A 22,967-nucleotide genomic window follows, 5' to 3' on the forward strand; every position below is an offset into this window, starting at 1 on the left:
AATAAATAAATAAATAAATAAATAAATGTTTAAAAAAAAAAAGAAAAAGAAATTGTCATTAATACCTCTCAAAATACTCCCTTTTACTTATTCATTCATGTTTCCTACCATGTCCTGAAGCAGTTCTGGAAGTATTTTGTTTGTGGCTGCCTCGATGCCCTAAATCAATTCAAAACATTGACCTTTCATGGTGATTTTGACTTTTGGAAAGATCCAGAAGTTGCACAGTGGCAGGTCCCTTGAATAAAGTGGACAAGGATACAACTCCACATTTTTACAGGATGGTCTCTCTGTTGGCTGGCACTTGGCAGCAGCATTCACCGTTTTGTTTTTGCTTTTCCCTTTTCTTGATTATAGGTAGAGAAGATGCACAGCGTGGTGGAAGGCAGACCGCTCAGAGCACCGGAGAGCCACCAGCTGTTTCAGCAAGTTCTGTAATGCGGTGTGCAGAGCGTTGGTTTTCAGGGATCCCTCTGTCCTGAGGGAAGTGTCAGTTTCTCATCCTCAGGGCTACTCCATGTGGGAACTGGTGAGAAGAGGGCTCACCATGAAAAACATTTGTTCAAACACACACACACACACACACACACACACACACACACACACACATACGGGCTGGTGAGATAGCTCAGCGGTCTAAAGTGCCTGCTTAGGCAAACTTAGCAAAGCAAGGGACTGTGTGATTCGATCCCCAGCACCACATGCTACACTAGCCCCTAGCCCCACCCCCAGGGCGGGCTGAGCTGGCTGAAACAAACAAACACACACACACACACACACACACACACACAAAAAAAAAAACCCACAAGTCAACAATTCTAAGAAAATAAAGGGCTGGGGATATAGCTGAGCAAGCATAAGTGCCTGCCTGGCAAGTGCAAGGTCATGAGTTCAATTTCCAGTACAAAAAGAAAAAAAAAAGTCTAAAAATATTTGTTGCAGCATTCACCATTTTTTATTTTTAATGTACTTAGTACAAGGTCTCACTACACAGATCAGACTCATAGTGATTCTCCTGTTTTCAGCCTCCCAAGGCATGTGCCATGGGGGTGGGCCTGGCAATCAAACCCAGCTACTGTGCTCTGCTTAAGCAGGCACACAGACACTTTAATCCACTGAGCTATCTGGCTAGCCCTGTTTTGTTTTTGTTTGGTTTTTGGTTTTTTTGGTCAAAACCGGGGATTGAACTCAGGCCCTTGCGCTTGCCAGGGAAGCACTTATTCCACTGAGCCATCTCCCCGGTTCCTGACCCTGTTTTTTTTGTTTTGTTTTTCGAGACAGAGTCTCACTATATAGTTCAGGCTGGACTTGAACTCTTGATGATCCTCTTGCCTCAGGCTCCTCAGTGTTGGGATCACAGGTGTGCACCACCATACCCACTCATCACCATATTTTTAAATTATCTATCTGTCTATCTATCTATCTATCTATCTATCTATCTATCTATCTATCTATCTGGTACAGGGTCTTACTCGTTACACAGCTCAGACTTGTAGTGATCCTCTTGTCTCAGACTCCCCAGCGCTGGGATTACAGGCATGCAGCACCACACAGCATTTCAGTGACCACCCATTTCAGTGACCACCCACTTCAGTGACCACCCACTTCAGTGACCACCCATTTCAGTGACCACCCATTTCAGTGACCACCCATTTCAGTGACCAGCACTGCTTCCAGGCTGACATGCATGTGGTACCAGGGCTCAAACCCAGGTCCTTGGGCTTGCCTGGCAGGCCCTTAGACCGCTGAGCTATCTCCCCAGCCCCCAACACCATAGTTTTGATCACACCTCAAAAAGACATTCATGAAGGAGGATTTCCAGGACTGCCTCAAGAAATGGTAAGAACAATGAGATGTGTGTTAAAGATGAAGGGGAGTATTTTGAGGGGGATCAATGGTAATGTAGCTTTTACTGGAATAAATTTAAATATTCACTGTATATTTCCATCACATCATGTATCTTTTCATCAGACTGTAAACACCAATTTTAATGATTTCTATGAGAAACAAAGAAGGCAAGGGGAGCTCTGCTCACTGTCCTGTGTCCATATCACCCATATGGCTTCTGTTTTTGTCTACTGCAAGTAAAATAAAAGGGAAGGAAGGAAGACAAGAACAGAACCCAGGATGGGTATGGTGGCACATGCCTGTAGTCTCAGCTACTTAGGAAGGCCAAGGAAGGAATATTATAGACAACTAAGTTAGGTAGAAGTATTAATAGGCAGTCATACAGGGCTGGGCCCTCTCATGAGTCGGTGTAGACGGCGAGAACCCATTATAACTGTGGCTGGAAGTGCGTCCATTGCAGGCCAGGTCTTGAGATAACGACAGAATGGCCAAGCCCACATGCCTCCCCAAGGGATAAGATAATTGGTATCACTCAGTCCAATGAAGTCTAGGCAGACATGAGTCAGCCAGGTGGGTGATCAAGACCTCCTGATCCATCCCTTCCTAAAAAGGGCCTTGTTCTTTCCAGGTGCACTTGCCATATGACCTGCTCCCCAATGGGTCAATAAGCAACTGTACTTGTAATCTTATTCATTAATCATAGCTTTGACCCGCATTGTACCCACCTCATGATTTTGCTCTATAAAACTCCCTTTGAGAAGTGGGTTCTTTGGCAACTCACCTTCAGGTCACCTCTTGTCTCTCAGAAGCTATCTCCCTCAGTGAATTTTTCCTACCCTTTACCTCTGTTGTTCCTTTGAATTCATTCTTTGATTTTGGGGAACACAGACTAGGTATATCCCACATCTAGCAGGTTGGGAATTACATTATTTCCTCTACATTAGGAGGATTGCCTGAACCCACCCTCACTTACTCCCTTTGACTGAACCTGAGTCAAACTCTCTCCTAACACAACTCCATGGGGTCAGGGCTCTGGACAGCGTTGCTGAACCAAGGTGGAACCTGATATAAGGCTGAGTAGAGAAATAAGGTTGTATGGCTAGCCCATGAAGCCAAGCTGAAATTCTTGCTAAGAATAGAGAAGGGTCAGCTGCTGGAGGAGCCAGGTTACAGAATTTCTTCTCTGCTGTGTTATGGTCTCTAAGGAAGAAAACCCTTGTAGGATCCTTCACCGTGGGCTTTGCTAACTCAAATGAGGCCCAGGATGCTGAGCATCGGTCATTTCCTTTTCCTGCTATTCCCGTGGCCCTCCAGGGTGGGTGGCAACTCATCAATGGGCCCCATGAGAGACAGCAGGCACTACTGGACACGAACATCTTTGAGGACAGCCACCCAGTACTGCACCCTGGCTTTGACAAAAAGATCTCTCCAGCACACACAATCACAGAGAGCCTTATGTCAGGCTGCATCAGGGAACTAAGTAGGCTGCGTGGGACCGAAGTGCACAGCAGGATGGAAGTGCACAGCAGGATGGAACTCCGCAATGTGATCCTTGCAGATCAGATGCAGTAAGAGACACCCTGACCCAGGACCCTGGTAAGAAAAGTCTAGTGCCCTAATCATAGGGCTAGCCAGGCGACCAAGTGTCGACCAGTTCTATCTGTTCTTTGACCTGAGGCCTTAGGTAACTTAGCTGCTCCCGAGAGAGTGAGCGTCTCAGAGCCTGGGGATTCCCTTAGGAGCGCAGGGGTGGAACCCTGGGGCTGAGCTGCCAGGCAACCCGGAAGTGCTAGGGCTGGAACGAGGGGGAAAGGAGGCTAGGCAACAGGGCTTCAGATCCAGGACTTTTGTAAGGAACTGGCTGAACTGCCACAGCCCAAAAACTGTCCCCTTCTGCCCAGCCTCAGACAGGCTCAGGCGCTGAGGGCTCGGTGGAACTGTGAATCTGATTTGATGACCATCCACTCCTCACTCCCTAAGCCCAGCAACGGAGCAGTCTTTCTCCAACCTACCTTCTCCTCCAAGGCCCCTCAACACACTGCCCACCGCCACCATTTCTGACCCCACTCCTTCGGGCCAGAAATTAATCACCCCGGCCTCGGTCAGTGCCAAAGCCCTCCTGCTTTGTATGGGGCTGATTTCAGGGATTCTCTGTCCGGGGCCCGGAGACAAAGGAAGACGTTCCTTCGGGAATGCCCCCCAGGCATGCGGAAACGGGAGATAGGTGAAGAAAGTATTAGAGAACGGCCATAGCTAGGTGGCTCGTTGGTCTAGGGGTATGATTCTCGCTTCGGGTGCGAGAGGTCCCGGGTTCAAATCCCGGACGAGCCCGGGAGTGCTAGTTCCTTTTAAGTTTTTTAACTCGGGACCGCAAACTACCGTAATCTACTGATCACCAAGATTAGATACAGTTAAAAACTACGCCCAACGTGGGGCTCGAACCCACGACCCTGAGATTAAGAGTCTCATGCTCTACCGACTGAGCTAGCCGGGCTACCTGAGGTACTCCACTAAGAATTTGTGGTAACTTACTATCCACAAATCACTTTTCACTGCTACTGGAGGAAACTGCCTTGAAACCTGGGGTTTTGAATCAACAGAGTGGAACGCCCTGCGCGGAATTGATAGACTTGAACAGAAAGGAAGGAGCACACGCGCACTCGCGGGGTCAGATAGAGGCCCGGGAACCCCAGGCTGGGTCCGGACCTGACCTAGGCGTTGGCCCAAACCAACCTCTCCTGCCCATCTCTGGAATTCTTTAGTAAACTTCCCTCCAGCCGTCCTTCTCTCGGGGTCAGGAAACTGAAAGCTGCTTTTTTAGGCAGCGAGATTAGGGGCTCCGGGCCCGGATCGCTAGAAATAGACCCAGCAAGGCGTCCCTGCCTTGTAACTGCTGAGTATCCGCTAGGCCTCCGACGAGTTTGGGGTCCAAAATTTGGATCGGCTCGTACTTTAAAACCCTCCAGTATTCCCCCGCGGCCCTGGCCAAGCCCCCAATCCTGACTTATGGCATCCAGTGAATCCAGAAGGCTCAGAGGCCGCTGCCGACCTGTGACTCCCCGCGGTGCAGCGCTGGGTCGGGCCAGACGACCTTCTGCCTTCGCATGGACTTGGGCACCCAGGTGGGCCACAGCCCGCGGGCGCGGCGACGGGCCGGAGCGGGCCAGATCAGAACCCGCTGCGGCGAAAAGCTGCGGGCGGGGCTGGGGTCAAGGAAAGACCCCGAATGTGGCGGCTTCGGGCGCCGAGGTGAGGACAGGGAACCCTTGGCGGGGACAGACCCTGCTGGATGAACCCGGGTCCTGGATTCCTTTCCGGGGCTGGCGAAACTCGCTGGATCCGCGGCGAGCGTCTGGTGGGGGCGAGGGTGAGAAACCTTACATATTTTTTTGAAAAGGCTCGCTGCGGGGCTTAACAGCCGCCCCTCTCCCTCAAATCCATGAAAAGAGGATCTTTACAGGTGTAGTATGTCGAGAAAGTGGTTGTAGAGGGATGGGGTGGGTTCTAACCCTATGAATAATGCCTGAAACAGGAAACGGAGACGAGGGAGGCTCTGCGCGGGCCGCGGGGCTTGGAGGGCCGGAGGCGTCCTCAAGCCAGGGAAAGCACCGAAGATTTCTGGAAACACCAGAGGCTGGGGGAGGTGAGGAAGGAGACGCCTCACGGACACAGCGCTGGCCTGCACAACGGTGACAATATGCCTCTTTTGTGTTAAGCCACCCAGTTTGTGACAATTTGTGACAATAACGACAAACTAATACAGGTATTATATGAGACTCTTTTCCTTCAAAATCTACGCAGGTGCATGGAGCTAATTACCTGGAGCATTGAACGGGCGTTCTTTCTTTTTTCAAGGAAAAAGGCATGAATATCTCTCTTGCACCTCTCTAATTTTTTTTTAAATTAGTGTATGTTTGACATACACAGTGATTACATTCAACTTGGGGGAATTGATACATATAAATATCGAATCCTGATCATTTCTACTCCCACTTGTCTCCCCCGCCCCCTCCTCAGATTCCCTTCCCATCTTTGCAGTCTACTTCCGGGTTTCTTAATATGGCTATATATATATATATTTTAAGCCTTTCCATCTTTTATTACTCCAACAGCTATATTTTTTTATTTATTCTTCTGACTCTTCTTGTGCCTTCAAGGCTTTCACGACGATTTTCTGCTCTTCAATAAGCAAAGTGCACTTGATCCTGTTGTGCCTTCAAGGCTTTCACGACGATTTTCTGCTCTTCAATAAGCAAAGTGCACTTGATCCTGTTGCGGACACACTTGGACACATGGAGCCCCCATAAGCCCTGCTGATGCGCTTCTTCGTTTTAGACAATCTCATAAGAACTTTGGTCTGCACAGCTCGAACCCCTCGAAGTCTGCCCGGGCACACACACCACACAGATTTGGGGGCCTTCCCAACCTTCTTGGTATAGAGGTAAACAATTTTGTTCCCTGGGGTTCAGGACAGCCTAGTTTTGTTAGAGACAGTGTTGTAGAAAAACCTGCGACGGTTCATCAGGCGCTGGACCATTGTGAAAGCCTTTATATGCTGCACCTGGAAGAGCTTAATATGACTTTTATTTTACTCTTTGTTTATATTTTGGATCTCTCCTATTAAAGAAAGCATGCAATATTTAACATCTGTGTCTAACTTATTTCACTCAAGTGTGATCTCAAGTTCCATCCATCTTGCTGAGTAATTTCTTTTAACCTAAGAGCACTACAAAAAGTGCTGATACTACCTCAAAAGACAGCTCTAGGATCTGAGCCCCTGTGGGCCACTAAACCTGGGGTCTTCAGTTGGGACACATCTTTTGAAATCCTTAATTGCCTCTCTTGGTGTAACTTTTTTTTTTTTTTTGCCTGTGGTTGGGCCCATTAATAGCTCCTATGTTAACCAAAACTCCACATTCAACAGGAGGCTTGAACCCACAACCCTGAGATTAAGGGCCTTATACTCTACCAAATGAGCTAGGTAGGAAACCATATTTGCCCAGTTTCCTTCTCTGCTTTTCTGGGTGTGAAAAAAAGGAGCTTTATAAAAAATAAAATAAAGGCACAGCTGAGTGGATTTGGAGAGATGCCACTGATGTGACTACCATGGAGCTGTCCCTCTGGCATTTTAATAGGTGAACAGAGCATCTGGCCAAAGAATCCAGTGGGAATCCGGAGACAGGAGCCCCACTGCAGCAGGGGTAGGGCCGCCTTCCACGGAGGCTCTCAAGGCTGCTCCTCTCTCACTTTACCAGCCTGCGCCGGTTCCTAATCTCCGAGTCCTCAATTGGAGCCCCAGTCTAGGTATTTTGAGGAATGGGGCACAGCCTCTGTCCAGAGCACGCTGCACTCCACCCCCGAGTGTGGCTCTCAGACTGGCTCCCCCCCAATCACCCCACCCCCCGGGCCGACCAACCAGGGAGCCGCTGGCTGGGGCTGGTTCGTTTTGCGCTGCGGCTTCTGATAACCTCCAGGGGTGCTCAGTGGGGCTCCGGGACTCGGTATCGCATGAAATGGACCCCTTTGTCCTCGGCCCAGCTTTTCTTCACCTCTCCTTTCAGGTCTTGATTTATACAGCAGGTCCTGAGACATCTCGACCCCGCGAGCTCCAGGTGGCTCTAACGGTGAGCTCAATCGATGTTCGCTGGGCTTGCACGCAGCCACAGGCTCCCCTTTCCCACCCAGCCAGGGGGTGTCACTGGGGACCTGGCCATAGGAAAGAATCTGGAAAGTCTCACTTGGGAGAAAAAAGATCATTGGGGCTAGAGAGATGGCTCAGTGGAATAAGCACTTTCCTGGCAAGCACAACAGCCTGAGTTCAATCCCTAGTTCTGGGGGGAAAAAAGGATCATTGACAGATACACACAGATGATTTTGTTCTTGTTGTTTTTCCCGGTATTGAACCTAATAGTGCTCTACCACTGACCTACGCGCACAAGGTGTCCCCTGTTTTTATCTGAGACACCGTCTCAGTAAATTGCCCAGACTAGATTTGAATTCATGATTCTCCTACCCCAGTCTCAGCCTCTTACTAGTGGGATTACAGGCTTACACCACCTAGCCCATTGATGTTTTTACATCTAAAAATAAAGTGATTTTAAGTAATTCCAGGGAGCCGTATGTGGGCTTCCCATGAGAACAAGTGGAATGTAATCAGCGAGCCAACTTTAATACAAATTCAATACCTCCCCCATTTTGGGCCGGGTGTCAGAGCTTGGTGAGCTCAATTTGCACGAGTTTGCCCTGGGACCTGTTCACGGAACAGGGCTGCAAGCAGCTGCTAAATTTTGCCTGTCGGTTCCTAGGTTAGTATAACCCTAAGTCCCAACCCCACCCCAGTCTGGCCTCAATCCCCTGCGCCAAAGTTGCTCAGCTCCCGGCTAATTCCTGGCCCCGTTCCCTGGGCGGCACCGCGGAGTAGAAGTGAGGCTCTGCTTTCCCCTGAAAGTCTCCACAGGCAGGATGCACAATAGGTACACCAAGGTAGAGATGGCTGTTCCACTTTCTCCTGAAGTTTGACCAGCTTTCTCTCTTTGATTAGCTAGTTAAAATACATCCCAGGGTGTTACAGTTGCCCGGCTAGCTCAGTCGGTAGAGCATGAGACTCTTAATCTCAGGGTCGTGGGTTCGAGCCCCATGTTGGGCGCTGTGCTCTTTTAACTTCTGACTTGCTGTCAGGACTGATCTTAAAAGATGGGAAGTAACTGACCAGTTCCTGTCAGCTGTATCCTTCTGGTCTGCTACACTATGCTGTCTTGCTCTGGGACATTATAGTTACTGGCAGAAGAACCCATCTACAGTCTGTAAAGTAGCTTTTGCTAGCACCTTCACTTTCAGAGAGAGGGATTACGCCAGCAACTCCCTGGCTACACATAGGCCTCCACAGGTTAACATCGGGTGGAATCCACTAAGTTTGCCCTTTTCAGAAGGTGAAGACAAAACACCCAACCACTATTCAAAGGGAACCACCACCAGAAAGGATCCTCTAATAAAGGCTGGGTCCTTGTCACAGAACTCAGGAGAGCCATCCTGTTGTTTGTCCTTAAAACTAGGGCTTGTCTGGATGCTTTGGGTTGCTAGGATTTGAACTTGAGATGGGTTACACTCTGTGAGATGCACACCCCTTGACCAGCAGGTCAGCTAGTAGCAGGCTCTTGTTATGCTAGGTGAGTTTACTCAGGCTCCACGCTTACTGATCTGCAATTGCCATTTTCCATCTACTGTCCCCCTTTCTTGCTGTTATTAGCCTATTAATTTCCTGGCAGATGGAAGGACCCTCCAGAATCTCACTCTGCTCCCCAATCTCACAGACATGAAGTGGGACTCCCCAGCGAATGGGACTGATAATGACTTTACCCTAAGGAGAATGAGTCTTAATGTGGTACAGGAGAAGGGACTAATGGGGGTGAGGGTGAGGGTGAGGGTGGGGGCTCGGGATCCAGCAAGGGTTCCCCAGGCAACTCAGTGGGCTCAGGAGACCTGAGCAAGAGACCTGACTGTGGTTAGGAGTGAGAGAGTCAGGAGTGTGAGAAGGACCCCCAGCACATAGGCCCCTGAGATTAGGAAGAGGGATTTATGCCAGGTGTGGTACACACAAGCCTGTAATCCTAGCCCTCAGGAGGCTGCGACTTTTCTCATATGAACTTGGTTGTTCTCATCATTGGAGGAGCTTGAGACCTCGATGTCACTGAGGATGGCTGCAGTCCTTTGGGGGAGCTCTGGTCCTTATCTTGAGTGTCACTTCCTAGATCCAGTGCAGATCCCTCAACCTGCCTGTGCAGACTTTCTAGCTTCCATCACTGAACTTTGGACCTTCCCCCTTTATATAGACTTGCATGAGACATTTTTGTGGGCTCTTGACCTCCACTTAGACTCATGGAAGACATTGTCATGGGCTCTAGGTCCTCAGCCACACTCCTGAAGGACACTGAGGTGGGATCCAGGTCCTCAACTGGATGCTTTAGGTCTCTAGTATGTGGACAGATTTTCTGCACTCTTTTGCATTTAACTGTTTGGGTGACTATTATAAAATAATCCTAAAAATTAAGTGTCCTGTATTCAATCCTTTCCCTTGTAAACCCTGACTATAATAGATGGGTACATACCCTAGAGCTTCCACCTGTGCTCAGCTCACCTGGTGGGGACAGTAATCTCCAGACCTACTTGACTCTAGGATTCAGCTTGGGTCATTCTCCCCAGCATGAGAGGCCCCACAGTTTTTGCCAGAGTCCCCAGGCCCTGGTGCTACTAACCATTCTTATGTTCTGCATTCTGATGCTTTGACACTGACGGCCTCACCAGCTGTGGGAAGACTACACCTCCTAGGTCAGTCAGTTGCTAGAAATAGCAAATAATTCCTCTGGGGTTGCATGTCTTCAAATGCAAATTCACCAAACGAAAACTCCATCTCGCCTACCACCAGCAACCTCCTTTATGAGGTCCTCACCCTTTGGCTACTGTTCAGCTGCCCTAGTCACCAAGACCAGGCACCAGGCAACTAGGGACAGTCCCTACATTCCAGAGACCCTGAAAATACCAAACCAACTAGTTCTAAACCTGCTTACTTCCTGGTCTGCTCTTTCCAGGAAAACCATTGTATAGTCTCCGGACTATCTCTCCCCTAAACTTCCCACCCCCACTTTCATTGGAGCCTATGGTGGCATGCCCCCAACCTTTTCTTGGACATTGGAAACAATAAAATTTTCTTTTTCTTCTTTCTTTCTTTAAATTTTTTTTTCCACTATAATTCTCCCTCCTTAGCTCCTCACCATACTGGAATTATAATAAAACCTATTAAAATAATTGCTTTTCTTGCAGCATGGAGAAGAGAGCTTTGTCTGGAGGACAGCCCTCTGGACTACCACGGAACACCAAGGTGACCCCTTGCCTTTCGTGGTCCCTACACTGAGGTACAGAAAACCCCATTCCCAGCCTCCTTTCCTGTCCTTTAGAGTGGACAGATTTTTCAGCACTCTTTCCTTTCACTCTGCACGTTGTCGAAGGCATCTCAGACAACCCCTCAAAAATAAAAAGGGGCTGGCCATGGTGGCCCATGCCTGTAATGCCAGTACTCGTGGTGTTTGAAGGAAGAGGATCACAAATTGGGCCCCAGCCTGAATCTAGTGACTTCATGAAAACCTGTCTCTTAAGAAAAACAGGCTGTGGATGTAGTTCCGTGTGAAGGGCATGGGTTCAATCCCCAGTACCAAAAGCAGAGGGAAGGACTTTGAAAAGCTGGGCTCATGCAAAATTTGAACTCATGACACTAAAAATTATACACCAGGAGAAAGCATCATACTGGAACCCCATAATTGCTGGGCACTTAGGCGCGGCAGGCAGAATGCAGGCGGGTGGGAATGGCCCAACCCCGTCTGCCACTGCGTCCCTACCTACACCGGAGACTCAGGGAGCTCCAGAGCCTTCACTCAGAAAAATTATACATTAAAAAAACGGGCTCGTCCGGGATTTGAACCCGGGACCTCTCACACCCAAAGCGAGAATCATACCCCTAGACCAACGAGCCGCCTTGGATAAGTTTCTGACGCAGCTCCTTGCAGGTCTGAGACCGCGGCTGCTCCCGCCCCAGGCCGGCTTCCGGGTCCGGTCCGTCTGAAGACAGGCGCGGCGCGCTGGGACGCGGGTTCCCGGAATCCGCGAGTAGCTGCCGCGCCTGGAGTACCTGGCCGGAGAGAAGACGCCGAGAGTCCCCGGGCCAGGTCTGAGCCGTCAGGAGGTCCAGGGCCCACAGGGCAGTCTCACGATTGGTGCCAGCCAGAACTTCTGTCCTACGCGGCACCCAAGCCCAGGACCTCTGAGAATGACAGCGAGGACAGCGGCCTGCCACCCGGCCCGCCAGGAGCGCAGAGTTCCCTCCAGACCCCCGCGGGTCCCGACCTCGGCCACGAGCCCTGGGACCTAGGTTTGGCCAGGGAACCCTGCGGAGCTCTGAGATCCCGGGTACAGGAGTCAGAGCTGCAGTCACGATTCGTTTCTTACCAGACGGGCTCACTGTGCGAACTCTCCCAACTTGAGAGGTACAAGGTCTTAGTGAGATTTTGGGAAGGCGGAGGAGGTCTCCCTGGCTTGTCCCCGCGGCGGAAACCTGAGAGTGCTGAGTTTGAATATGAGGTCTGCCCACTTTGGCCCAAGCACCTCTCGTGTGTTAGGAGGGTTTTTACCGAGCTGCTTAGGGACCAACGCACTGACCCAGACCCTGCAGCCCCCGGGAACTGCAGCGGACGTACAGATCCTTGACACACAGCAGCTGAGACCAGGGTGAGAGCCACGCTCGACCTACGCCAGGTCGACCCGTTGGCTCAGCGGCACTGCAGCCCCTGCGATGCTGTTCAGTTCGTTGAAATCTAGACCAAACTCTTAGAATTGGAGCATGTACAACTTTTGCAACACTTCAATTAGGCCGAAGGGAACAAGATTAAATGTGTTGCCCGGCTAGCTCAGTCGGTAGAGCATGAGACTCTTAATCTCAGGGTCGTGGGTTCGAGCCCCACGTTGGGCGCTACTTTTCTCCCAGCTTACACTTCGCCTCACAAAATTCCTCCACGATCCTTGGTCTTTAGCTCTTTAATGTATTTTGAAGTTGAAATTTTACATATATCTTACAAACAGAATGTTCAGAACTTTTCCTTGTTAGCCTGCCATGGTGCCGCACGCCTGTAATTCCAGCACTCGGGAAGCTGATGCAGGATTGTTGTGACGTTGAGATCATCCTGTGCTAAAAGTGAGTTCAAGGCCAGCTTGACACTACATAGTGAGACCCTGTCCCAAAAAGACCAAAAAAAAGTTCCTTGTTAAAGTTGATTGTTGTTGGTTCTGTTTTGATACTGGGGACTGAACCCACAAAAAAATGATCTACTTCCCTAGGCTTCTTTACATTTTTAAATTTTTTGAGGTAGGAGGACTGAAGCAACTTTGAAGACAGCCTAGGTACATAGTGAGCACAAGGCCAACCTGAACTACATAACAATACTTTGACTCAAATAACCAAAACACAAGTGAATAAACCTGGAGACAGGGGTCTGAAACCTAAACTGGTTTGCTAAATTTGAACTTGCATTTGCGATCCTCCTGCCTCAGCCATGTGTTGGACTCTAGAGGAACACTGGTGTGAGCCTATCTTGCCTATATGCCCACTCACTTTCCTGCCGGGAAGGCCCGGGGAGAAGACAAAAACTTGGTCAGGGGAGCATCAGCATCCTTAACTAGCTCTGTGGTGGTTGTTCTCTGTCGGCAGTGTACAAACAGGAATGATGCTGCTGTAGAGCAGAGATCTCTGACTTTATTAGAGACACTGAGGACAAAATCTAGTTTGTTCTGGGAAGCAGGAGGAGCAAAGCCATAGGCTTTTGTGGCCCTAGGGATCAGAACCAGGCCTTGAGAATGTTAAGCAAGGGCTCAGTTTCGGAGCTACACCCTCCCCTTCCCCCAGAACTCTTTTAATTTCTGTATATGATGGGGGCTTCAGTGCTGATTTCCTTGAGATATATGGCATAGGAGGCTTCCAGTTTTACTCTACATCATCCTTTGTAGTCGGGAAAACTTTTTATGTCAAGGGTGAAGTCGTGGCTGGTTCTGTGTTTGTTTAGCACCGATTTGTCTGGAGTTCAATCCAACTGCCTCAGTCTTCTAAGTGCAGTATTATAGGTATATGCCACCATCTATGCCCAGCTTAAAGTCATGTATTAGATGGACATAAAAAAAGAACACCTTATTGTAGACTATTTTGAACATGTACTGAGCCAGAGAAAATAGTATTGTGCACCCCAGTTTACATGATGATCAACTTATGGACGAGCTGGTTTTGTCCATACATCCATCCTGCCCATGATTTTAAGAAAACTAGTTGTCCTATGTTTCAAGTTTGAGACCAGCCTGGGCTACAAAGTGAGCTCAAAGCCACTTTGAACTGCATAACAGGACCCTGTCTCAAAAAGGAAAAAAAAAAAACCTTAGTTGTTCTATGTTTTATCTCTTTTTAAAAAATATGTTTGTGGCCCTGCCTACCCTGCCCCTGGGGTGCTCTGAGACTGAGCGTGGTAGCTTTCTCCTGTAATCCCAGCTCTTGGGAGGCTGTAAACAGGCGGATCACTGTGAGTCCAATCTAGTAGTAAGACCCTGAACACCCTGTAGACCCTTCCCTAAAATACAAAAATAAATAAATACAAAAATAAATAAATAAATTTTTTTAAAAAAGTATTTGTGTCCCAGAACTTGGAAAGCTGAGGCAAAAGGACTGCCACGAGTTCAGGGCCAGCCTGGGGTACAACGTGAGTTAAAGGCCTGACTGAACTACAAAACAAGACCCTCCCTTAAAAAAAGAAAGAAAGTATTTGTAAAGGACAATGACTTTAAAATGCAGAGGAAGCTGGGAGTGGTGGTGCATGCCTATAATCCCAGCACTGGGGAGACTGAGGCAGGAGGCTTAGTGTGACTTTCAGGCCAGCCTGAACTATATAGCAAGACCCTGTCTAAAATTAAATAAATCAGACGAAAAAGAGGAGCTGGGGATGTAGCTCAGTGGTAGAGTATGGGCAAACAAGAGGTCCTAGGTTCAATCCCCAGCACCCCTCTCCCAAATATATGTATGTTTATATACACATACCCACACACACATGTATATGTGGATGTGTGTAAATTCTATTCCAGTTTCTGGTCTCATTGCAACCACAATACATTTGCACATCTAAGGAGGAACAATCATTGTTTTTTCTTATATCAAGTTGAAAAAATGTTCCCTAAAACAAAGGCTGCAGCACTCTTTTGCTAAAAGTTGAAAAAGTACATACCTTATCTGAAAGCAAAGCATTCCCTTCGAATTAGTAGGAAACCAAAGCCTTGGAAAGTATCTATTCATTTCACTCCTCATTCCCTAAAAGGAAACTGAACCCCTGTACCCCGAGTGGGACTTGAACCCATAATCCCTGGCGTAGGAGGCCAATGCCTTATCCATTAGACCACTGGGGCTAAGAAGCAAAGCAGTTCCGACTGGTCCTGGACCAGGCTCTACATTGCTCCCGCAGGAGTCCACAGTTTCTGGTCTCATCCCAGCGTCTCCTGCTTTCCTTTTGTCGGTTCTCGGTCCCGCCCACTCACTCAGATCGCACCCATTCTAGGGCATCCTGGAAATCCAGAGGAGGCGCGCACGTGGAAATGGACCTGACAGACAAAGAAAAAGGAGCTTTATACCAGATTATTGGCGCGTGACGGTGAATCTTTTAGAGACCGAGTGCCTAAACTTTAATCCCAAACCCACTTGTTAATTGCAAAGTCCCAACACTGCAATTAAACCTGAATACTGAGATTTTAGTTTTTTTTGGGGGGAACACCCATCCCAAAAACTTCATACATTGAAAGAAAAAGAAAAAGAAAGAAAGAAAGAAAGAAAGAAAGAAAGAAAGAAAGAAAGAAAGAAAGAAAGAAAACAGCTTTCAATGATACAAACATCCCACGCTGGTTCACGTGCCATAGGTTCACCACCACTGTTAACGTACGTCTAGCTGGGAATGGTAGAAAGCTCAGGTTCAAATCATGGAGGAGCCTTTTAATGCCCCAAAGATAACAAGAAAAAGGCATCAGTCTCTGTCCTTCTCTCCCGTGTTCCTTACACCAAATATGGGGTAAAACCAGGTTCCTGTTTGTTTGTTTGTTTGTTTGTTTAGACAGTAATTTAGGTTGGTTTTGATCTATGTAGCCCAGTCTGTCTGGAACTCTTGACCATCTGTTGGAGACCGGGAATTGTAAACAGACATAGTAGCTGTCCTAGGAGCTCCTTGCCTCACCTGCCTGGTGGGCTGGCTTTGGAATGCAGAAAGTATCTCCTCTCATCAGTGAGATTAGCACCTGGCTGTAGGGAGGGATCCTGGATTGTTCCCTTTACGATGTTTAACGTGCCCAAAGCACCCCACCCCAGCCCTTACACTGGCTAATAAATAGTGACCTGCTTGGAGCGCCTTGGTCTCTGCTCATCCGCGGCACTGACCTCCCAGCCCCCCATCATGCATTATTAAATTTGTCTGTTTCTTATTTCATCCTTTCCCTGTACCCCTCATCCAGGCAGGTGGGGATCCTGGAAGGTCCCTGGTAGATGGGCTCCTTTTCTTTTAAGATTTATGGACGTAAGTTCTCCCATTTAATGACCCTCTAAAATGGATCGGTTATGGCCAGCCAGCTCAATCGATGGCGTTGGATACCTTAATCTGGGAGTGGGACAATGAGCTCATTATCTTCTCAGCACGTCCTTTGGGGTTTTTTACCTCACGGAGTTGTTCTTATACAATTTAACTGTACTTAACGGGCCCTTATTAAAACACCGAAACATCACAGAAATGTAAAAGTCAGTCAACACAACCTCAGGACACCTGCGTCTGCTACCGCTCGACCTCCAGGGCACCGCCACTTTGCGCTTGGGTTAGTCAGTGTCACCACACCTTGGACAAAACTTGAGTTCCTCAGAGAGGAATGTCTCCAGGCAAAATATCAACTCAATCCTCTAACTCTATTTAAAATGTTAAATGTACATTTTACACTAGCCACTTACAGGTACATAACCAATGCAAAAAAAAAAAATCTAATCTATTAGATTTATTGATTGATTGCTTTTTGAAACAACATCTTCTTTTGGTTCAGGCTGGCCTTAAGCTCACTATACTGCTCAACTGGCTCCAAACTGCTAGCAAATCTGCCTCATCCTCCTGAGTATAGGTATTACAGACATGAACCACCAAGGCCGGCTTTATTTTAACAGGCAATATATATTAACAAGACTTGTTATGTTTAGCTCCTGTGGGGGAGGAGGAATAGAAGTAGAACCCACCTACATTCACAGCCTTTTTTTTTTTTCCTGAGACAGCTGCCATTTTCCTTTTCAAGTTTACATTTCAGGGGCACTGGTTATAGTCATAATATTGTGGAACATCATCATAATAGCCTATTAGATGTTTAAATACCGAATGTCTTTTGAGGCCCTGGAGACCCCCACCCCATGCAACCCAAACCCACGTCGTCTATCACTTTTCCGCCACCTGAACGCAAAATAACGCAGCTCGCTGTCTCTGGCTTCATACTCGGTGTCTGGCCGGTATCTTGTATCAACCCAGCTGCAGCCTTTGCTCTGGCTTGACTGCAGGAAGAAGAGATACCTGGACGTCTACAGTGCCGGAGGCCCGCGCTGGGCGCATCCGGAGAACAAAACCTTCAGGAAAAGTACAGAAAAATAACTAAACCGCAGCGACCACGAAGGGACTCGAACCCCCAATCTTCTGATCCGGAATCAGACGCCTTATCCATTAGGCCACGCGGCCCCACGCCCGGCTAGCTCGCTGCTTTCTCCATAAAGCTTGTCAGGCGCCTGCGCAGTACGGTTCAATTCGGTCCTTTACGTGAAGCTCCGCCCCTTGGGGAATCTTAGCCTGGAAGCCCCGCGCAGCTGGGCCAGGACCGCTCGGCGGGCATCCGTTCAGTGAGTTTAGCCACCCCTACCTTTCCGATCTCTTCCCCCAGTGGCCCGCCGCCTGTGCCAGGGGCTGCCCACCACTCCCCTGGCCCTGAGTTTGGCCTGTCATGCCTGGCCTATCACGGAGCGGTGCATCTGCCGCGGTCTCTGCCCGAGTCTCTGGGCGGGAGCTGACTCGCCGCCGCTGGGGAAGCAGAGGCCGCGTCTCTCGTGTTTCCAAGGCCTCGGAGCCAGGGCAGATGGGGAGCGAGTGCGAAGGGATGCTGTGGGCCTGGGCCGCTCCTAGGATGTCCAGCCAAGCCCAGCTCGTTAGAGTCTTCCGACGCAGACGCAGGGCACGGTTCCCAGGGGCACAGATGTGCCGTCCATCGGTTCACGTATTTCACAGATCTCCTCTTGAGACCAAGCCCTCTCCCACCTTGACTATACACACATACTTATTGTGCCATCTAGGTGTCCACGTCCAGAGACGGTAGCCAGAAGGAAGCTGGACACCCTGGATGAAGCAGGGCCGTTAGACCTGCCAGCAGTGCTGGCGCAGGAGCAAGCTTCGGATCGCCAGGCAGGCCTTTCCGGGGCGTCACCGTCGCGGCCCAGCATGGCCGGCTCATCTGTTGATCTGAGGGGCCGCGCTCAGCTTTAGCCTTAGGTCCTGCGGGGCTCAACTAGCACCTTCTGCAGCCCTCGCTTGCTATTCTTTAATGCCTAAACTTGCAAGGGCTACCTGGACATCTTTGAGCCTCACAGGGTCCCAAAGCCCTAGTATGAATTCCCTGCTGTCTTCAGAAACTCCCCAAACCTCTGGGCTACATTGCACATGCCTGTAATCCCAGGATTTGGGGAGGCTGAGGCAGAAGGATTGCAATTTGCAGCCCAGCCTGGGCAATTTAGTAATACACTGCCTCAATTTTATTCAGAGGAGGGGGTGGTAGTTTGAGACAGTGTCCCTATGTAGTTCAGGCTGGCCTTGAACTCACTTTGTAGCCCAGGCTGGCCTCAAATTTGGAGGTGATCCTCCCGCCTCAGCCTCCCAAGGGCTGGTATTATAGGTGTATTATCACCATGCCTAGCCTCTGTCTCAATTTAAAACATGAAAAAAGGATTTAGGATATAGTTCAATGGGAAGGCCCAGTACTACATAAAAAGAAAACAAGGAAAAGAAAGACTCCTCTAGTGGGAGGCTCTCCCCACCCATTGTTGCCCATCAGCCAAACTACCTGCATCCACCTCAGCCTTAGCATACCCTGCTTCACCTCCCTGTCAGCCTGCCTAAGTACTGAAATCTATCCTCTCTCAGGTACCCTGAACACCTCATCCTCTTGTCCTTATGAAGCCAGATTCCCACAGCCCCTCATGGTACCCTCTGCTCCCTAGTGCTTCCCCAGGGACCCACATGACCTTCAGAGTCCTCTTCCCTTGGCCTTTAGTGCATGTGATGCCTTCTGTTGATTGAATTTGACAGGTGCCAAGTGTCACATCTTTGGCCATCTCATACTGTTGAGAGTAGGGAAATACCTCCTCACCAAAGGGGTAACTATGAGGTACTCAGAACACCAGGGTTGGGAGAAGGCCCCTGCCCAGCCCATCTCTCCTGGTCTGCCACTCTCACCCCTCCGCTAACCTCAGTCAGCAGCTCCAAAAGGTCTCCTCTAGCACTGGCTTGGATAACTTCCACCAGCATCTGGACGAAGTCTGAGCCTTTCTCGTCTTGATAGGCCACAGAGCCTAGGTCAGGGAATGAGGGCCAGAGAATGAGGCTCGGGCCTCGGCCTGCTACACCCCACCTGCCAGGGGCTAGCTGTAGGTGGTGTGGAAGGCAGCAAGCAGAGAGGACCCAGGAATCCTGCCAGAGAACAGGGCAGGGGCCAGGGATTTCTGGAACAAACTGTTGCTCCATATCTGCAGTGTGCAGAGTGAACACGCAAGTAGATTCAGTAGTTGACATTTACTGTGGTCCTACTAGATACCAGGCACTGAAGAGAGACCTCGTAGAACTTATAGTGTAGAGAAAATTATGCACCCAGAGTGCCTGGCAAAGTTAGTGCTCAAAATGTGCTCACCATCCTTTTGTTTTTGTTTGGTTTTCGAGACAGGGTCTGCATACAGTATAAGGTGGCTTTGAATTCACTAGGTAGCCCACACTAGCCTCAAACTTGCCACAATCCTTCTGGCCCAAATGCTGAGATTACAAGTACATACCACCATACCTGGTCATCATATTCTTGATACAAACAACAAACCATGGAACGAAGATGACTTAAATGCAACTAGGCTGGCTCCTCCGGGCTCTAACCTCAACTCCAGGCTGTCCTTAAGATCACTCCAGATCTTAAAGCAGGAAACTGGGTCCTTGTAAAGGCCCCTGGGTATCTTACCCTCAGGGGCTGCACACACTGTCAGAACGTCTGCTTGGTCAGAGCTCCCTGAAGTGGGGCCCCTGGAACAGCTGCCTGCAAGAGGAGTCAACTCCCATCACCAGAATCCTAGGACTCCACAAGCCCTAGGGGCTCCCCTTCCCTAGCTTAAGGCAGCACAGGACAATAGGGGGGGAAATGCAGGGAGGAAGAAAAGATAAACTGAAGACCACAGCTCAGCCCTGCTGCTTACCAGCTGTGGGGCCTCAGAGAAGCTTCTTGTGCCTGACTCCAGGTGGCTGCCAGGCTCTTGCTTCCCAAAGGCCTTTGCACTTTAGGAAAATTTTCCTCCCTTCATCTTGTCAAAGAGGAGTCAGGGGTGATGGCAGGAACCCAGCTGAGAGCCCCAGTAATGCTCTGGGGACAAGTCCTGCCACCAGCCTTGCCAAGTCCAGGCTCTGAAAGGACTGCAAGACCCACTTGGGGCATGCGCCTGAACCTGGAAGACATCTGCCTGGGAAGGGATGTGGGAGGTGCCCACAACCAGCGCCACAGAGTCGGTGACACCACCCCCCCCAGCATCTCTGTTTCCTGGGATATAAGGGGAGGCAGACTGTTTCACTTGGTGGGTACCCAGGGGAGCATGTAGACTACAGACCCTTGAAAACAGTGGGGTCAGGGCAAGAACCCAGTCCCCAAAGCCTGAGAAATGGTCTGACAGGCCAGAAATATTCAGAGCACTGACTGACCATGCTAATGGGTAAAAGCTCAAGTTCGGGGACTCGGTGGTAGGAAGGGTGAGAGAAGGAATAGGAAGGGCCAGCATTTGGGCTTCCTGGAGGAGATGGGCAGCAAGTGTGGGAGGCCAATGGCTGGCTAAGGAAATCCAGGGCAGGAGAACAGGCCACTCACCCCCACAGCAAGAAAGATCTTGGGGTGGTCCCACAGTGCGGGGCAGCAGCTTAGTTCCCCCACTAGCACCTCTGGCTGTACTTCCTTCCCATTAGCCCCCAGTAGCTGTCCCTGGGGACACCCCCGCCCCCACAGGCCATCAGGGCCACAAGGGCACAGCTCACAGGGCCCCTGTGCAGGTGTCCAGCCTCTCTTGGAACTGAGCCAGAGCCTTCCAGAATGCCTGGTGTGGAGACAAAGTTGAAGACTGGGCCTAGGCTCCTGCTTCCCTGGGGGCTAAGAGCACTTTCCCAGCTTCTGCCGCTGACCTCCACCTGTGGCCAGCCTCAGGTACAGAGAGGAAGCCCTTTGCTTTCTCTGTGAGAGTTAGCACAAACTCTTTGGAGGTCACCTGGAGGTCTAGCTTCCCAGAGCCAGTTCTGCTCCAGTACAAAGTTAAGAGGCCTGAGGAGAGGGCAGTGTGCTCATGTGTGTCCAAGAAAGAAAATGAGACTGTTGGAGGGAAAGCTTTGACTTTGGGGAAGCAGAAACCAGCCAGTACAGAAGGTCACGGAGCCCTGGAGACCAGCTTCCTGAGGCAGGGAAGTGACTGTCATACTGAACACTGACTGGGACCAGGGTCTGGCTACAGAGAAGGCCAATGTGTTCTCAGTATGGTTTGAGGGGACTCCCAGCTCCTTGCCTCTCCCAAATGAGTCTCAGCCTCTGTCCCGCATGCAACTATGGCTATAGATTTGGACTCCTATCATGTTTCCTCACCTTAGGCCTCCAGGGCTCCACACCTCTCAGGCACAGGGTCCCCCCACAAGGAGCTCCAGAAGGCTGGGCAGTAGCTGTCTGCAGCAGATTCTTCAGCCACCCTGAAGAAGAGCTGGGATGGTGGGGCTCAAAGCCAGCTGAGGAGCTACTCTGCAGTGAGGAATAGGCTGCTCTGTAGGGAGTGAGGAAGAGACTGCAAGGAAAGTCTGAATAACCTTGTGTCCACAAAAGGCTCTTTGGAGCCACTTGCCAGAAGGGAAGGAGGAGAATGGGGAGGGCAGTCTGGACTTAGGCAAGACTCAGGCTCTGGTTTGGTCTTAAGGTCATTTATTTCCCTGGGGATGGAGGGCCTTGAGTGGACAGTGGCTGTATAATCATTGACCCCCAACCCTGAGGTCTGTGGGCACAGAGGGTGGGGCTAAAGAGGAATCCTCCTAGGGTGGGCACTACATGGAAAGACACTAAGCCTGGGACAGCCACGGAATTTTCCCCCACCCCAACCTCCAGGATCTCCCAGGCACCACCCACCTGCCCAGTGAGACCTTCAGACCCTGGGCACCCAGCCAGAGTCTAACAGGCAGCAGTCACTGTCAAAGAGATAGCTGGAAACACCAGTGTGGACAGCAGGAACTCAGGAAGGACACTACTGATAGCCTGGAAGGGACTGTGTGAGGCTGGTTGGGCCATGGGGGCATGGCATGGGGCAGGAGACAGCCTGGACTGTGTGGAGGGGCACGCAGAGTTAGACTCACACTGCCTGTGTCCACCATGAAGGATCAGAGAATGGATGTGGGAGGAAGACCCATGAGAATGGATTTAACTGAAACTGGCTGAGAGCACAAAGGGCTGGGGGACCATGTCCCTGACCTCATACATACTTTCTGGGGGCCCCACCTCTGTGAGCAGCTACAGCAGGGATCCTGAGAGTAACTGCAGTTTCTCCAGGCCAGTAAGGAAGGCACCAGGCTCCTGGCCAGTTGGAGAAGCAGGCTGGAGCTATGGGTTGGCAGGAGGGACATTCTCCCACCCATCCCCCACCCCCAGTTTGATCTGATGTCCTGGGTGAGCCACTCACCCCCAGGACCACTGGAGAGCAGCAGGAAGACTTGGGTGCAGCCCTGTAGGGCCCCACAGCGACTTAGCTCCTGGACCAGTGGCAGCAGCTGCCTCAGCTGTCTACTGGGGGCCATCGAGGCCACAAGGGCACAGCTCACAGAGTCCCCTGGGCATCCAGCTGCTCTCAGAACCAAACCAGCTCAAGGACGCCCTACGGGTTAGAGCCATGGTCTGGCCTGAGTCTGGGGAGCTCAGTGCGGGTGGGGGCTTGGGCTGGGGCTGGAGGAGGAGAGCTCACCTGTACTGAGACTTCATTCCTCTTACAGTTTTTAAAGCCCAAGGCTTGGAACACACAGTCCAGGGCAGCAAAAGTAGTGGCAGACACCCCAGGACTGCTGAATATCAGAGCCACCCATGACCCCCGCATATTATACTTCCCCTGGAGAGGCAAGGCCAGAGCTGGGCTGGGCAGTGGGCACATCTAGGCATTAGGATCAGGCTGGGCCAAATGGCACCTCCTACTACCCTTTTCCCCAGGCTGCCTCGAGTATCTGCCAGCTGTGTGGCCA

At 50.2% G+C, this 22,967-nt stretch overlaps 6 non-coding genes across 6 annotated transcripts; 3 read left to right on the top strand and 3 right to left on the bottom strand.

The window, feature by feature from the left end:
• The first annotated feature begins 4,107 nt into the window (after nucleotides 1-4,107).
• Trnap-cgg lies at nucleotides 4,108-4,179 on the top strand. The gene has a single exon. It is a non-coding gene; the product is annotated as a tRNA-Pro (tRNA).
• A 90-nt stretch (nucleotides 4,180-4,269) lies between these two features.
• On the bottom strand, nucleotides 4,270-4,342 carry Trnak-cuu. Its single transcript has one exon. It is a non-coding gene; the product is annotated as a tRNA-Lys (tRNA).
• A 4,079-nt stretch (nucleotides 4,343-8,421) lies between these two features.
• Trnak-cuu lies at nucleotides 8,422-8,494 on the top strand. Its single transcript has one exon. It is a non-coding gene; the product is annotated as a tRNA-Lys (tRNA).
• A 2,805-nt stretch (nucleotides 8,495-11,299) lies between these two features.
• Nucleotides 11,300-11,371, bottom strand: Trnap-ugg. Its single transcript has one exon. It is a non-coding gene; the product is annotated as a tRNA-Pro (tRNA).
• A 920-nt stretch (nucleotides 11,372-12,291) lies between these two features.
• Nucleotides 12,292-12,364, top strand: Trnak-cuu. The gene has a single exon. It is a non-coding gene; the product is annotated as a tRNA-Lys (tRNA).
• Nucleotides 12,365-17,092: 4,728 nt separating this feature from the next.
• Nucleotides 17,093-17,165, bottom strand: Trnar-ccg. The gene has a single exon. It is a non-coding gene; the product is annotated as a tRNA-Arg (tRNA).
• Nucleotides 17,166-22,967: the final 5,802 nt, after the last annotated feature.

The sequence above is a fragment of the Octodon degus genome, unplaced genomic scaffold, assembly GCF_000260255.1.
Source record: "Octodon degus isolate 3935 unplaced genomic scaffold, OctDeg1.0 scaffold00021, whole genome shotgun sequence".
Taxonomy (NCBI): domain Eukaryota; kingdom Metazoa; phylum Chordata; class Mammalia; order Rodentia; family Octodontidae; genus Octodon; species Octodon degus.